General features: G+C 41.7%; 1 pseudogene; it reads right to left on the bottom strand.

Annotated features, from left to right (window-relative positions):
* Window positions 1–15,083: 15,083 nt before the first annotated feature.
* On the bottom strand, window positions 15,084–18,129 carry LOC124659229 (annotated as a pseudogene).
* Window positions 18,130–18,426: the final 297 nt, after the last annotated feature.

Genomic DNA, 18,426 nt, shown 5'->3' on the forward strand with positions numbered 1-18,426 from the left:
ATGATTCGATATAGACAAAAGAGAATTATTTTCAGCAATATTATGTCGAGGCACAGTGGTAATTAACGTTTTAATAATTTTTTTTGGCAGGATTACAATTTATTTCAGCATGATTAAGGTGGGAAAATGTTATTATTACATAAAAAAGTTTAGAGCATTTGTATATTATGGCACTAGTCTTATGATCAGTTATAATTAATAGTACTATTTTTTATTCCCTTCATATTTTGGTTACTGCTCAAGGTGGGATGAACGTGTGGCATCATGCAGACGTACACAAATACTCTCCGGTGTAAGTTCAGTAAAAAAAGTTTGTTTTCGCATCCAATTAACACGGAAAACAATTCACATGTAGAGATGAAATGAATTACAAGAGAGATGAAATGCACTACAAGCGAGAAAGCCGGAAGCACGTGGTACACTTTTGAGTCCTCATCTTTTTATGGGACGATGCTACGCAGTGCTATAGCACCGGTTAGTCTACCGGAGTGCCCCCATGTCTGAACGGAATTATTGCCAGAAATAGAAAGTGGTCCTACACCTGAAAGCGACGTGTTACTTAAAGTGGATATGTAACCCGGGACCCCTTCCTGTTTTAGTATGCATGCGAGAGTGGAGTCGGACAGTCTGGTCCAAATACACCCCATGCGTACGCAAATGCAATTGAACGAGAAAATTCACGCTAGGCACATTAAGCAGTACTCCGACCCGTGTAATTTAGATACTCCGTACAAAATTTCATCTAATTTTTACAAAAAATTACATCCTCGTAAATAACAACTCATACCACTTATTTGATGATCTAATTGAGAATGTAAAAAATGCAGCGGTAGATGTAAAAAAAATAGTGATAGATGTAAAAAAATATAAAAATTACATCTAAAATCACCAAAAGCTGGGATCGGAAATATAATAGTGTTTCACACCTTGATCCCATTAAACGTTCTAGATGTAGAAAAATAATAAAAATTACATCCAAAGAAGAGAAAGAATAATATAGTTACATCCTTCTACTCATTCTCAAAGTGAAAATTTAAGAGGCAGCAATTAGGCAAAAATACATCCAGTGATATTACTACATATTTCTACCGTTTTGGAAGTAAAAAAACTTAAGAGGCAAAAATTAGACTGCAAAAATTACATCTAAGAAACGTAATTTAGATCATTTTCTTGAGCTGGAGACGAAAAACTACATCATCAGTATGAAATAGAGTAGATCAACCAGTAACAAATAGCATGCCCATAAAACAGTAACAGAGCAGCCAGAAAAGACGACAGGGAGAGGACGCCACATACACGAGAGGAAAAAGTGGCCTGCTTGCACGGCCATGGCTGCAGCGCTGCTGCTTTCAATCCGGAGCCGGGCGCAAGGCGGGTCGACGGGCAATGCTGTTGCTGATACGCGCGCAGGGAAAACAACGGACCGGCATGGCGTGGTGCCGTGGTGGCTCCTGCGAGTGCGAAGAGCCAAAGGCGGATCCTTCGACCAGGGCCGCATCTTCCCCCGGATCAAGGTGCTCCAGATCGTCGTCGTTGCGGAAGAGTCCGCTCCGGCGGCGGGGCACGCGAGGTTGCGCGTGGCGGCGGGATGTCAGATCTCGGCGTGGAGCCCGAGATCGAGCCTGAACTCTTCCTCCTCCCAGGCGGAGTTCTCAAACTTTTCCGCAACAGCTGGAGGTGGCTCGCCGGGGCGGAGGTCAACGACATATGGGCGACCATGGCGCCCTTGCGCGATTCAGGGGAACTCACGGGAGGTTAGGGAAGGACAGTGGAGAGTTGGCGGAAGACGGTAGGGAGCGAGACCGGCGCGAGCAGGCACATCCAGCGGGGTGGCAGGGGGCTAGACGGAGAGGAGGTCGCCGGGGACGGAGAGACGGTGGGGGAGCTTGGGTTCTCTGGCAGTTCGTGGAGTTTTCGTCGGGAACTCAGGCAGTGTCGATGGGATAAGGACCGTGTGGACGAGAGAAGATCCACGTGCGGGTTGGATTGCGCTGCTTCATCCTAGTCGTTAGATCGGGATCCGACGTAGGAAAGGTGGGAGCACCGCATAAGACCAGAGAGTGCCCAGGCACGGAATAGAATTTGGGCTTTTTATGAGTTAACAATGTTTATTTCATGGGATACAGTTTACGGCACCATATGGATAAGTGCCAGACAAAGTGGCCTTCTGAATGTGTCTATCTACAGCCTGATCAAATACGCTAGGCCTCACTGTGTTAGGATGATCTCCACGTCACCGATCCCAACGGATCGATAACGAGACCTTGACCTCGTTCGCGCCCTGATCGGGGGCGTCCAACCCTCATATGGTTGGTGGGCCCCTGTGACCTGCGCTATATAAAGAGGTGGGGGCCGGGGCACACGGTACGAGGTTCACCGCGCCGCCAGTCACCCCACCGACATTCCCTACCGATCTAGGGTTAGCGCAGTGCTCACGGGAAGCTCTGCCACCGCCGCCACTGCACGCTCGCCCTCTCCGCCGCCACCACCATGTCGGCGCCAGAGAGCTCCGCCTCGAAGGGAGAAGGTTTGTTCCTCACACCCCTCTAGATCTCTCTCGAATCTGACAGCATGCATACAGTCACAGTACTCTACCGTTAGCATCTAGTCTAGTCGATCCGACGGATCTATCAATGGTATCAGAGCCAGCTAGTTCTAGATCTTTTTCGGTAGAATGTATGATCTTTTTCGGTTCACTTGGTGATGGCTTCATTGCCACAACGTTTGACAACTTTGTCATCAATTACAAAATGAGTCCTGAGAAATGGGACATTGAAAAGACCATTGCCATGTGTGTGCAAGAGGAGGATAGACTCAAGGCACAGAATGGAGGTACCATCAACTATGTGAAGGACAATAAGAAAAGGCCCTTCACACCAAACAACAATGGTTCTCCTTCAAAGCAATATGGTAAAGCCCCAATGCAGCATCAGAAGTTCCAGCACAGGCCACTGCCAGTGAACAAAGATCAGTGTCTTCACTGTCAGAAGACTGGGCACTACAAGAAAGACTGCCCAGATTGGCTGAAAGAATTAATGGCAAAGAAAGGTAACAATTTAGTTTCCTTTGTAAATGAATCCTTGTATACACAGTTTTCGAAATCTACTTGGTGGATTGACTCGGGTGCAAGCTTGTTCATGTTGCAAATTCTTTACAGGGATTCCATTCGACGAGGACTATGAAAAGAGGCGAAGGATGCGTTGAAGTCGCAAATGGAATTCAAGCAGAAGTTGAAGCTGTTGGCGACGTCCTCTTGGAGCTAGCTGATGGCTTGACTATTCTGCTTAGAGATGTGTTATTTGTTCCTTCCATACATAGAAATTTAATAAGTGTATCGCGCTTAGATAAAGACAGTTATCAATGTTATTTTGGACATGGCAAATGTGCCATATGGTGTAATAATTCTTATGTTGGGGTTGCTATACTCCATGATGAGCTTTATTTATTGTCTTTGCGTGAAAAAGTATTGTCTGTGTGTAAAGTGAATGAACAAATACCCTCGTCGGAAAAAGAAGGAAAGAAAAGAAAAAGGACTGATGAATCATCGAAATTATGGCACTGTCGCCTAGGCCATATTTCGAGGGGGAGAATAGAAAGACTCGTTAAAAGCGATATTCTTCCTCCATTAGAATTCTCAGACATAGAACAGTGCATCGATTGCATTAAAGGAAAATTTGTAAAGCAAATTAAAAAGGGTGCAAATCGAAGCACAACAACACTAGAAATAATTCACACCGATATATGTGGACCATTTCCGGTGAAAAGTGTGGATGGCTATGATTCGTTCATAACATTCACGGATGATTACTCCCGATATGGTTATATTTATCCAATAAAAGAAAGAACGAAGCTACTGGATAAATTCAAAATATTCAAAGCTGAAGTTGAAAATCAGCATGATAAAAGAATAAAGATAGTCGAGTCCGATCGTGGAGGGAGTACTACGGTCGACATACTCCATATGGCCAAGTCCCTGGACCTTTTGCAAGGTTTCTACAGGAGACTGGAATAGTCGCCCAGTACTCGATGCCGGCGAACCTCGGCAGAATGGGGTAGCTGAAAGGCGCAACCGTACCCTTATGGATATGGTGCGCAGTATGATGAGCTATTCCACCCTACCATTGGGATTGTGGATTGAGGCGTTAAAAACCGCTATTCACATTCTAAACAGAGTACCAAGCAAATCGGTGCCCAAAACGCCGTATGAGCTATGGACAGGGAGAGTGCCTTCTCTAAACCACCCGAAAGTGTGGGGGAGCCCTGCCGAGGCCAAAGTATTCAATCCAAATATCGCAAAGTTAGATACCAAAACAGTCAGCTGCCATTTTATTGGCTATCCTGAAAAGTCAAAAGGTTATCGTTTCTACTGTCCAGAGAAATACACAAAGTTTGTGGAAACAAGACATACTGTCTTCTTAGAAGACGAAATGATGAGGGGGAGCATGGTAGCTCGGAAAATTGATCTTGAGGAGAAGAGGGTGCATGCACCTAATCCGATGACTCAGGAGCCATTTTTTGCGCTACCATGTGCACCCGTACCGACGATCCTCGCGATTGTGGTGCAAGCGCTCGTTGTGACTCCACCCATGACAACGATGAGTGAAAATTCGGAACCTGTCCGTCAGGAGCCGAATGAACCATTTGTTGAGCATGAAAGGGAGCAACAACAGCCACCTCCAGAAGCTGAGCCACAAGTTGAGGAACAGAATGCTCAAGAGAATGTGGCCCCTAGAAGGTCTACAAGAGCTAGAAAGCATTCATATGGAAGGTGATCCCACTTCATATGAAGAAGCCATGAGAAGCCCAGATTCATCAAAGTGGGTGGAGGCCATGGAAGACGAAATGAGATCGATGAGTACCAACAATGTTTGGGACTTAGAGAATATTCCTAAAGGAGCCAAAACAGTGGGCTGCAAATGGGTCTACAAAATAAAATATGACTCCAATGGGAATGTCGAAAAGTATAAAGCACGACTTGTGGCAAAAGGATTTACACAAAGAGAAGGGATAGATTACAATGAGACATTTTCTCCGGTCTCATGTAAGGATTCCTTCAGAATCATCATGGCACTAGTTGCACATTTTGATTTAGAGTTGCATCAAATGGATGTAAAGACGGCGTTTCTAAACGGGGATTTAGAAGAAAATGTCTACATGAAACAACCCAAAGGTTTTATCATGGAAGGCAAGGAAGAAATGGGATGCCGCCTAAAGAAATCCATTTATGGATTAAAGCAAGCCTCCAGACAGTGGTATCTAAAGTTTAATGAAACAATTAAAAGATTTGGATTTAAAGAAAATATTGAGGACAATTGCGTTTATGCAAAGTTTAAAAGTGGGAAATATATTTTCCTAATCTTGTATGTGGATGATATTCTGCTTGCCAGCAGTGATGTTAGTCTACTGCAAGAAACAAAGAAGTTCTTGTCCTCAAATTTTGATATGAAAGATCTTGGTGAAGCGTCATATGTTTTGGGCATAGAAATTCACCGAGATAGAAACAATGGAGTATTAGGACTATCGCAAAAGGCTTATTTAGAAAAGATTCTAAGTAAGTATAATATGCATAAGTGCAGTGCCACACCTGCCCCTATAGTCAAGGGCGACAGTTTTGGGAAACATCAAAGTTCCCAAAATCAATACGAGCTCGATCAAATGAAAGCGGTTTGATACGTCTCCAACGTATCGATAATTTCTTATGTTCCATGCTACTTTATTGATGATACCTACATGTTTTATGCACATTATATGTCATATTTATGCATTTTCTGGAACTAACCTATTAACAAGATGCCGAAGAGCCGATTCGTTGTTTTCGCTGTTTTTGGTTTCAGAAATCCTAGTAAGGAAATATTCTCGGAATTGGACGAAACTTTCGCCCAGGGTCCTATTTTTGCACGAAGCTTCCAGAAGACCGAAGAGATAACGAAGTGGGGCCACGAGGCAGCCAGGGGCTAGGGCGGCGCGGCCCAAGCCCTGGCCGCGCCGACCTACCCCCTGGGCCCCTCGTGTGGCCCCCCGCGTTGACCTTCCGCCTACTTAAAGCCTCCGTCGCGAAACCCCCAGTACCGAGAGCCACGATACGGAAAACCTTCCAGAGACGCCGCCGCCGCGAATCCCATCTCGGGGGATTCAGGAGATCGCCTCCGGCACCCTGCCGGAGAGGGGATTCATCTCCCGGAGGACTCTACGCCGCCATGGTCGCCTCCGGAGTGATGAGTGAGTAGTTCACCCCTGGACCATGGGTCCATAGCAGTAGCTAGATGGTCGTCTTCTCCTTGTTGTGCTTCATTGTTGGATCTTGTGAGCTGCCTAACATGATCAAGATCATCTATCTGTAATACTATATGTTGTGTTTGTCGGGATCCGATGGATAGAGAGTACTATGATTATGGTGATTATCAATCTATTGTTTATGTGTTGTTTATGATCTTGCATGCTCTCCGTTACTAGTAGAGGCTCTGGCCAAGTTTTTACTCTTAACTCCAAGAGGGAGTATTTATGCTCGATAGTGGGTTCATGCCTCCATTGAATCTGGGACAGTGACAGAAAGTTCTAAGGTTGTGATTGTGTTGTTGCCACTAGGGATAAAACATTGATTCTATGTCTAAGGATGTAGTTGTCGATTACATTACGCACCATACTTAATGCAATTGTCTGTTGCTTTGCAACTTAATACTCGGAGGGGTTCGGATGATAACCTCGAAGGTGGACTTTTTAGGCATAGATGCAGTTGGATGGCGGTCTATGTACTTTGTCGTAATGTCCAATTAAATCTCACTATATTTATCATATCATGTATATGCATTGTTATGCCTTTCTCTATTTGTCAATTGCCCGACTGTAATTTGTTTACCCAACATGCTTTATCTTATGGGAGAGACACCTCTAGTGAACTGTGGACCCCGGTCCTATTCTTTACATAGCATACAATCTACTGCAATTGTGTTTTACTATTTTCTTTGCAAACATCTTCCACTCGATACGTTTAATCCTTTGTTACAGCAAGCCGGTGAGATTGACAACCTCACTGTTTCGTTGGGGCAAAGTACTTTGGTTTTGTTGTGCAGATTCCACGTTGGCGCAGGAATCCCTGGTGTTGCGCCGCATCACATTTCGCGACCATCAACCTTCAACGTGCTTCTTGGCTCCTCCTGGTTCGATCAACCTTGGTTTCTTTCTGAGGGAAAACTTGCCACTGTGCGCATCATACCTTCCTCTTGGGGTTCCCAACGGACGTGTACATTTACGCGCATCAAGCACTGTTTTTCTGGCGCCGTTGCCGGGGAGATCAAGACACGCTGCAAGGGGAGTCTCCACTTCTCAATCTCTTTACTTTGTTTTTGTCTTGCTTTATTTTATTTACTACTTTGTTTGCTGCACCTAAACAAAACACAAAAAAATTAGTTGCTAGCTTTACTTTATTTACTGTCTTGTTCTCTATATCAAAAACACAAAAAAATTAGTTACTTGCATTTACTTTATCTAGTTTGTTTTATTTACCGTTGCTAAAATGAATACCCCTGAAAATACTAAGTTGTGTGACTTCACAAATGCAAATAATAATGATTTCCTATGCACACCTATTGCTCCACCTGCTACTACAGCAGAATTTTTTGAAATTAAACCCGCTTTACTAAATCTTGTTATGAGAGATCAATTTTCCGGTGCTAGTTCCGATGATGTCTGCTGCCCATCTCAATAATTTTGTTGAACTTTGTGAAATGCAAAAGTATAAGGATGTAGATGGTGATATTATTAAATTGAAAGTGTTTCCTTTCTCATTAAGAGGAAGAGCTAAAGATTGGTTGCTATCTTTGCCTAAGAATAGTATTGATTCATGGACTAAATGCAAGGATGCTTTTATTGGTAGATATTATCCTCCCGCTAAAATTATATCTTTGAGAAGTAGCATAATGAATTTTAAGCAATTAGATACTGAACATGTTGCTCAAGCATGGGAGAGAATGAAAACTTTGGTAAAGAATTGCCCAACCCATGGATCGACTACTTGGATGATCATCCAAACCTTCTATGCAGGACTAAATTTTTCTTCGCGGAATTTATTGGATTCAGCTGCTGGAGGTACCTTTATGTCCATCACATTGGGGGCGGCTACAAAACTTCTTGATGATATGATGATAAATTACTCTGAATGGCACACGGAAAGAGCTCCACAAGGTAAGAAGGTAAATTCTGTTGAAGAAACCTCTTCCTTGAGTGATAAGATTGATGTGATTATGTCTATGCTTGTGAATGGTAGATCTAATGTAGATCCAAATAATGTTCCTTTAGCCTCATTGGTTGCTCAAGAAGAAAATGTTGATGTGAATTTCATTAAAAATAATAATTTCAACAACAATGCTTATAGGAACAATTCTGGTAATAACTATAGGCCATATCCTTCTGCTAAAGGTAATGGTTATGGTAATTCTTATGGGAATTCTTACAATAATAATAGGAGTGTACCCCCTGGTCTTGAAGCCATGCTTAAAGAATTTATTAGTATACAAACTGCTTTTAACAAATCTGTTGAGGAAAAGCTTGATAAAATTGATACTATTGCTTCTAGAGTTGATAGACTTGCCTCCGATGTAAATCTTTTAAAATTGAAAGTTATGCCTAATAATGATATTGATAATAAGATTACTACTACAGCAAATGCCATCCAAGCTAGAATTAATGAGAATATAAGATTAATGGCTGAACTGCGTGCTAGGTGGGATAGAGAAGAAAATGAAAAACTAGCTAAAGAGAATAATGTAGCTAAAGTTTGGACTATTACCACCACTAGTAATGCTAATTCTTCACATGTTGCTGCACCTCCTTCTATCAATGGTAAAATAATTGGTGTTGGCAATGTTTCTACTCCTAGTGCAAAGCGAACAAAACTGCCTGAAATTGCTAAAACTGTTGAAACTGCTTGTGATAAAACTGCTGAAATTTTTTCCAACCTTGGGAACAATGATCCCATTGCTGTAGCTCATAATGATTTAGATTTTGATGATTTCCACATCTCTGAAGTTATAAAGTTCTTACAAAAACTTGCTAAAAGTCCTAATGCTAGTGCTATAAATTTAGCCTTTACAAAACATATTACAAATGCTCTCATAAAAGCTAGAGAAGAGAAACTAAAACTTGAAACTTCTATTCCTAGAAAGTTAGAAGATGGTTGGGAGCCCATCATTAAAATGAAATTCAATGACTTTGAATGTAATGCCTTATGTGATCTTGGTGCAAGTATTTCGTTATGCCTAAAAAGATTTATGATATGCTTGACTTGCCACCATTGAAGAATTGTTATTTGGATGTTAATCTTGCCGATAATGTTAAAAAGAAACCTTTGGGGAGGATTGATAATGTGCATATTACGGTTAACAATAACCTTGTCCCCGTTGATTTTGTTGTCTTGGATATCGAATGCAATGCATCTTGTCCAATTGTGTTGGGAAGACCTTTTCTTCGAACCGTTGGTGCTCGTTATTGATATGAGGGAAGGTAATATTAAATATCAATTTCCTCTCAAGAAAGGTATGGAACACTTCCCTAGAAAGAGAATGAATTTGCCTTTTGATTCTATTATTAGAACAAGTTATGATGTTGATGCTTCTACTCTCGATGTTACTTGATTTGCACTTTCTGCGCCTAGCTGAAAGGCGTTAAAGAAAAGCGCTTATGGGAGACAACCCATGTTTTTACCTACAGCAATTTTTTGTTTTGTTGAGTCTTGGAAGTTGTTTACTACTGTAGCAACCTCTCCTTATCATGTTTTTGTGCCAAGTAAAGTTTCTATGTCAAAGTTGATGTTATATTTAGGATCGCTGCGCAGAAACAGCATTGCTGTCTGTCACGAATCTGGGCACAGTTCTCTGTAGGAAATTCTAAAAAATCTGCCAATTTACGAGCGTGATCCCCAGATATGTACGCAACTTTCATTAGTTTTGAGTTTTTCCATTTGAGCAAGTCTAGTGCCAGCTTTAAATTCGTCTTTACGGACTGTTCTGTTTTTGACAGATTCTGCCTTTTATTTCGCATTGCCTCTTTTGCTATGTTGGATTTATTTCTTTGATCCATTAATGTCCAGTAGCATTATGCAATGTCCAGAAGTGTAAAGAATGATTGTGCCACCTCTGAACATGTGAATTATTAATTGTGCACTAACCCTCTAATGAGTTTGCTTGAAGTTTGGTGTGAAGGAAGTTTTCAAGGGTCAAGAGAGGAGAATGATATACTATGATCAAGAGGAGTGAAAGCTCTAAGCTTGGGGATGCCCCCGTGGTTCACCCCTGCATATTTTAAGAAGACTCAAGCGTCTAAGCTTGGGGATGCCCAAGGCATCCCCTTCTTCATCGACAACATCATCAGGTTCCTCCCCTGAAACTATATTTTTATTCAGTCACATCTTGTGTTCTTTACTTGGAGCGTCGGTTTGTTTTTGTTTTTGTTTTTGTTTGAATAAAATGGATCCTAGCATTCACTTTGTGGGAGAGTGACACGCTCCGCTGTTGCATATGGACACATGTGTCCTTAGGCTTTACTCATAATGTTCAAGGCGAAGTTTCTTCTTCGTTAAATTGTTATATGGTTGGAATTGGAAAATGCTACATGTAGTAATTCTAAAATGTCTTGGATAATGTGATACTTGGCAATTGTTGTGCTCATGTTTAAGCTCTTGCATCATATGCTTTGCACCCATTAATGAAGAAATACATAGAGCTTGCTAAAATTTGATTTGCATATTTGGTTTCTCTAAGGTCTAGATAATATCTAGTATTGAGTTTTGAACAACAAGGAAGACGGTGTAGAGTCTTATAATGTTTACAATATGTCTTTTATGTGAGTTTTGCTGCACCTGTTCATCCTTGAGTTTGCTTCAAATAACCTTGCTAGCCTAAACCTTGTATCGAGAGGGAATACTTCTCATGCATCCAAAATCCTTGAGCCAACTACTATGCCATTTGTGTCCACCATACCTACCTACTACATGGTATTTCTCCGCCATTCCAAAGTAAATTGCTTGAGTGCTACCTTTAAAATTCCATCATTCACCTTTGCAATATATAGCTCATGGGACAAAATAGCCTTAAAAACTATCGTAGTATTGAATATGTACTTATGCACTTTATATTTTATTAAGTTGCTTGTTGTGCGATAACCATGCTTCGGGGAACGCCATCAACTATTGTTGAATATCATGTGAGTTGCTATGCATGTCCGTCTTGTCTGAAGGATCTATCATTTTAGTGGTTGGAGCGTGCAAAATTGTTAGAGAAGAACATTGGGCCGCTAACTAAAGCCATGAATCATGGTGGAAGTTTCAGTTTGGACATATATCCTCAATCTCATATGAGAATAATAATCATTGCTACATGCTTATGCATTTAAGAGGAGTCCATTATCTCGTTGTCCATGTTGTCCCGGTATGGATGTCTAAGTTGATAATAATCAAAAGCGAGAAATCCAAAATGCGAGCATTCTCCTTAGACCTTTGTACGAGGCGGCATGGAGGTACCCCTTTGTGACACTTGGTTGAAACATGGCATGCAAAGATCCGGTAGTCCAAGCTAAGTAGGACGAGGTGCGGGCACTATTAGTACACTATGCATGAGGCTTGCAACTTGTAAGATATAATTTATATAACTCATATGCTTTATTACTACCGTTGACAAAATTGTTTCATGTTTTCAAAATAAAAGCTCTAGCACAAATACAGCAATCGATGCTTTCCTCTTTGAAGGACCTTTCTTTTACTTTTATTGTTGAGTCAGTTTACCTATCTCCTTCCACCTTAAGAAGCAAACACTTGTGTGAACTGTGCATTGATTCCTACATATTTGCATATTGCACTTATTATATTACTTTATGTTGACAATATCCATGAGATATACATGTTATAAGTTGAAAGCAACCGCTGAAACTTAATCTTCCTATGTGTTGCTTCAACACCTTTACTTTGATTTATTGCTTTATGAGTTAACTCTTATGCAAGACTTATTGATGCTTGTCTTGAAGTACTATTCATGAAAAGTCTTTGCTTTATGATTCAGTTGTTTACTCATGTCATTACCTTTGTTTTGATCGCTGCATTCATTACATATGTTTACAAATAGTATGATCAAGATTATGATGGCATGTCACTTCAGAAATTATCTTTGTTATCGTTTTACCTGCTCGGGACGAGCAGAACTAAGCTTGGGGATGCTGATACGTCTCCAACGTATCGATAATTTCTTATGTTCCATGCTACTTTATTGATGATACCTACATGTTTTATGCACATTATATGTCATATTTATGCATTTTCTGGAACTAACCTATTAACAAGATGCCGAAGAGCCGATTGCTTGTTTTCTGTTGTTTTAGGTTTCATAAATCCTAGTAAGGAAATATTCTCGGAATTGGACGAAACTTTCGCCCAGGGTCCTATTTTTGCACGAAGCTTCCAGAAGACCGAAGAGATAACGAAGTGGGGCCACGAGGCAGCCAGGGGCTAGGGCGGCGCGGCCCAAGCCCTGGCCGCGCCGACCTGCCCCCTGGGCCCCTCGTGTGGCCCCCCGCGTTGACCTTCCGCCTACTTAAAGCCTCCGTCGCGAAACCCCCAGTACCGAGAGCCACGATACGGAAAACCTTCCAGAGACGCCGCCGCCGCGAATCCCATCTCGGGGGATTCAGGAGATCGCCTCCGGCACCCTGCCGGAGAGGGGATTCATCTCCCGGAGGACTCTACGCCGCCATGGTCGCCTCCGGAGTGATGAGTGAGTAGTTCACCCCTGGACCATGGGTCCATAGCAGTAGCTAGATGGTCGTCTTCTCCTTGTTGTGCTTCATTGTTGGATCTTGTGAGCTGCCTAACATGATCAAGATCATCTATCTGTAATACTATATGTTGTGTTTGTCGAGATCCGATGGATAGAGAGTACTATGATTATGGTGATTATCAATCTATTATTTATGTGTTGTTTATGATCTTGCATGCTCTCCGTTACTAGTAGAGGCTCTGGCCAAGTTTTTACTCTTAACTCCAAGAGGGAGTATTTATGCTCGATAGTGGGTTCATGCCTCCATTGAATGCGGGACGATGACGGAAAGTTCTAAGGTTGTGGATGTGCTGTTGCCACTAGGGATAAAACATTGATTCTATGTCTAAGGATGTAGTTGTCGATTACATTACGCACCATACTTAATGCAATTGTCCGTTGCTTTGCAACTTAATACCGGAGGGGGTTCGGATGATAACCTCGAAGGTGGACTTTTTAGGCATAGATGCGGTTGGATGGCGGTCTATGTACTTTGTCGTAATGCCCAATTAAATCTCACTATATTTATCATATCATGTATATGCATTGTTATGCCTTTCTCTATTTGTCAATTGCCCGACTGTAATTTGTTTACCCAACATGCTTTATCTTATGGAGAGACACCTCTAGTGAACTGTGGACCCCGGTCCTATTCTTTACATAGCATACAATCTACTGCAATTGTGTTTACTATTTTCTTTGCAAACATCTTCCACTCGATACGTTTAATCCTTTGTTACAGCAAGCCGGTGAGATTGACAACCTCACTGTTTCGTTGGGGCAAAGTACTTTGGTTTTGTTGTGCAGATTCCACGTTGGCGCAGGAATCCCTGGTGTTGCGCCGCATCACATTTCGCGACCATCAACCTTCAACGTGCTTCTTGGCTCCTCCTGGTTCGATCAACCTTGGTTTCTTTCTGAGGGAAAACTTGCCACTGTGCGCATCATACCTTCCTCTTGGGGTTCCCAACGGACGTGTACATTTACGCGCATCGCGGTTCCATATGCTTCGTCTATTGGAAGCCTACAGTATGCACAAGTGTGCACTCGCCCTGACTTAGCATTTATCACCGGAGTACTCGGTAGATATCAAGAAAATCCATGTTTTGAACACTGGAAAATGGTAAAGAAGGCATTGCGTTATGTGAAAGGCACAAAGAGTTACATGCTAACATACAGAAGATCTGATTCCCTAGAAATAAAAGGGTATTCAGATGCAGATTTTGCGGGGGATAAAGATGATAGAAAATCCACATCTGGATATGTATTCACCCTCGCAGGGGGAGCTATTTCGTGGAGAAGCTCCAAACAGAGCATAGTTGCATCATCCACGATGTATGCAGAATTTATAGCATGTTATGAAGCCACGGGGCAGGCATTATGGTTAAAGAAATTTATACCCGACTTGAAAGTGGTAGATTGTATCGACAAACCACTAAAGATGTACTGCGACAATGAGCCTGCAGTATTTTATGCTCACAACAACAAGTCGAGTACAGCTACTAAACCAATTGAGGTTAAGTATTATGTTGTGAAACACAAGGTCCAGGATCAAACAATAAGTCTCGAGCATATAAGGACAAAAGATATGCTTGCGGATCCGCTAACGAAAGGCTTACCACCCAGCGTGTTCAAGGAGCACGTAGCCGGCATGGGTTTAAGGGAAAGTCTTACCTATCCTGGATCATAAGAGGCCCAAAAGTAAAAGAATTTGTTTCAAAACAGAGAAGTGCATTGTGGCTGTCCGATTCTATCGGCAATAGAGCTGTGACGAAGAAACATGCCCTATGTACTGATCCAAAATGAAACGAATAAAGTGAAAGTATAAAGTTAAAAGAAAAGTTGAGATCAAGGGAGAGAATGTTAGGATGATCTCCACGTCACCGATCCCAACGGATCGATAACGAGACCTTGACCTTGTTCGCGCCCTGATCGGGGGCGTCCAACCCTCATATGGTTGGTGGGCCCCTGTGACTTGCGCTATATAAAGAGGTGGGGGCCGGGGCACACGGTACGAGGTTCACCGCGCCGCCAGTCACCCCACCGACATTCCCTACCGATCTAGGGTTAGCGCAGTGCTCACGGGAAGCTCTGCCACCGCCGCCACTGCACGCTCGCCCTCTCCGCCGCCACCACCATGTCGGCGCCAGAGAGCTCCGCCTCGAAGGGAGAAGGTTTGTTCCTCACACCCCTCTAGATCTCTCTCGGATCTGACAGCATGCATACAGTCACAGTACTCTACCGTTAGCATCTAGTCTAGTCGATCCGACGGATCTATCACACTGGACTTATAACAGTACATAAATGGTACCTTTGAAGCTATAAATTTATCTTACAAGTGTGTGATTTCAGCTCCAGACGTTAGTTGTCCAGTGTGATAACATAACTTTACGAAGTTCTGGGAGAACCAAGGCATGCCTTGACCATCTTCATTTCTGAAAAAAAAACATATACTTCAATAAGTTACATATATATATATATATATGCTTAGACAAAAGGCAAGCAATCATAAATGAACATGTTGCTCTAAATTCGCAACTCTCACACCTATTTGATTATACAAAGTCGTTGTTGTTAGATCATATTTAGGTTGGCTAAAGTATTTACAATCCCATTATTAAATAGAACAGTTGATTGCTAAAATAAGTATAAACCATTTACTGGAGATGTCCGATTGATTTGAGCGAACATGAGTGAGCTCTGGCATACCCATCCATTATTGTTGTCCAAGTGAAGAAAGCCACCATGGCCACGAGCATTTGGTAAATTTGTAGAGAGGTCCAGAAGCTGATGAATGAAATATATGTAAGCCAAGAAGTTGAAGATATATACTAGAGATAGTAATCTGATTTAGTTCCAGAGCATGGAAGGAAGAGAATCGCGGGAGTGGTGTTTTGGAACATGGGAGCATATGCTCCCTTTATTTTGAAATTCATCTTACACAAATTTTGAATTTCAAAAAAGTTGGAACGAAAAATTCGCACATACATCTTCACGTGCTACACGCTCACAAAGTTGTTTCATAAAAAATAGACTTGTCATGTGACGTGTGTAAAAAAGACAAAACTCAGTGCTAAAAATAATGTTTTTTACAAGATAAATTTTCTCTTTTTTACATAGACCACAAAAATTATTAATTTTTCATGAAACTTGACGAATGCTCATATATTATGGAGATGTACACATAGAATTTTTAGTCAAAATTTTTTGACAACTCGAAATATAATTTTTTGGTATAGGGAGCATACGCACCCGGGAGCCGAATTAAATTTCCGGAGAATCGCAGATTTGAAACAAACATAAGGATTGAACAGTATTCTGATTAAAAACATCAGAACATAAGCATCGGAAAGGATGTGTAATTATTCTTCATAGGAAAGATAAACGGGCCAGGAACAACATAATATTCACAATATGCAGGTTTTCTAAAACATAATCTTGGGCGTGAACATATGTCGCACTTAATAAAAACAAAACCAAAATAACAACTGCATCTGTGAATGAAGTAACATCTTTACAAAAGGAAATTGCAGCTTTACAGGATTTTGTCCAAGCCTACCTTCATAGCCACCGTAGACCGGATCTTCAGACAATAAAAGAGGAGTGTCCAGGTCAATAAAACTGCAACCAAAACAGGGGAAGAACCATTTTAGCACCTGATTTGAAAGACACGACCTCTAAAACATTGTACCATCATTTCCATTTTGAACTTCCGAGTGGCATACCCTTTAGTTACAAAAACAAAAGGGTATTTCTTCATTGTACCATCATTTCTATTTCTTCATTGTCCTTTTGCAAAGATTGTTTGGAGAATGATATTTTTTACATATAATATTCCACCTCCTGCCAATATAACTAATATGTTTGGTAATTGGCTAAATGGAGTGAATAAGAAGGATAAAACATATATTCGAATTGGTGTTTCGGCAATTTGTTGGTTAATTTGGACTAGCCGGAATGATATCATCTTTAATAAATAAAAGGGTACAAATTTTTTGCAGGTTATTCTTCGTGCGACGCATTGGATACAACTATGGGCATATTTGCTCCCGGCGGACCAGCGGGATGCCATAGTTTCTGGATGCAACCGGCTCCTGGAGGTCACTCAGGATTGCTATTTCCGGGCTACTGGACGGCGGCACATTAGCAGAATTCTAGATGGATAGTTTTTGCACACTTTCCATCTACAGATGTTTTGTTTTGATATTTTTAGCTCTTTTCGGATACCACTCTATCTTTATGTAATAAGTACTTGACATCGACGTTTTACTTAATAAATGGCTGTGTGCATCGATTGATGCAGAGGCCGTGGCTATGCTCCCATATCTAAAAAAAAGTTACAAAAACAAAAAATGAATTCATATTTTTCACCAGTAACCTCTGTTTGCAGAGAAGAATTCATAATTTTCACCAGTAACCTCTTTTTGCAGAGAAAGTTTCGTAATGAACCAACCTGAAACAACCAAGCCCAGCAGCTAGATGACCAGCAAAGCCCATGGCAATCCTCGTCTCGACCATACCGCCAATCATAAGCGCAATACCAGCTTTTCTTGCAGCATCAATTACTTCAAGGGTTCCAAGAACCCCCATCTTTGCCAGTTTGATGTTGATAACATGAGCAAGATTGCCATATATTATTTTCGGAGCATCAAGCAAACTCCGACAGCTCTCATCAGCAGCAACAGCAACTCTGTATCTCTCCATTGCAGCGACGCTAATGTCACGGAGGCCTTCCCAATCATCTCTATGAACTGGCTGCTCAAAGAGTACAGGAGTCACACCCATTTCTGAAACAGTGGTAATGAAATAACTTAGTAAAAGAACCAGATATAACATCAAAATGACTGAGATATTAAAGCTGCAAGTTTTACAGTTGCGTCAAATTTGCACGAGTATGTACCATTTAGTCTGTCAAGAACTTCGATCGCTTGATTTGCTGTGTACCCTTCGTTTGCATCCAAGATAAATGAGCAGTCTGGATGGACGAGCCGTATAGCCTTCAGAACCTCCATGTCCGAGACTCCGAATTCAGGTTTTTCCCCACTTTGAGCTTGAGAGTCTGAAACCCTTGTCCCCGGTATTTCGCAGCCAATTGAGCGGCCTCATTCGGGGTCACAATTGGAATCTAAATTCAGAGATAGATGAAGTTTAGCTGTTCTGATAATCCAACGAACAACATGCTTGAGCTTGTCTCACTGCAAAGAATAGTTTGATGTAAGCATACCGTGATGTCCGCGGTGATGCTGTTTGATGCTCCCCCGAACAATCTCCAGAGAGGTATGCGTATGCTGTTGGCAACTGCGTCGATGACTGCCATCTGCACTCCTGCTCTGGCCTTCGTTGGAGAAAAGTAGAGGTAAATACGCATCAGAATCAGAGGAGGATTTGTTGTGTCCAAACACTTTTGTAGTAAAATAAATATGTCGGATCAGCATTTGAGTAATTGGCAAGAGAAGCAATTGAAGCAGCTGTGTGTTTTGGACTAGAAGAATCGATTTTTATGAACTGAAAACCATCTTCTCTGTTTCTGGTGCTGCAGGCTCGTGTTCAGATTTTGACTGTGCAGCAAGTGTCTTGTCAAACTGTGAAATTATGAAGGTTGACCAAATTTGTTGAGACTATGGTCTCA

The sequence above is a fragment of the Lolium rigidum genome, chromosome 6, assembly GCF_022539505.1.
Source record: "Lolium rigidum isolate FL_2022 chromosome 6, APGP_CSIRO_Lrig_0.1, whole genome shotgun sequence".
Lineage (NCBI taxonomy): Eukaryota > Viridiplantae > Streptophyta > Magnoliopsida > Poales > Poaceae > Lolium > Lolium rigidum.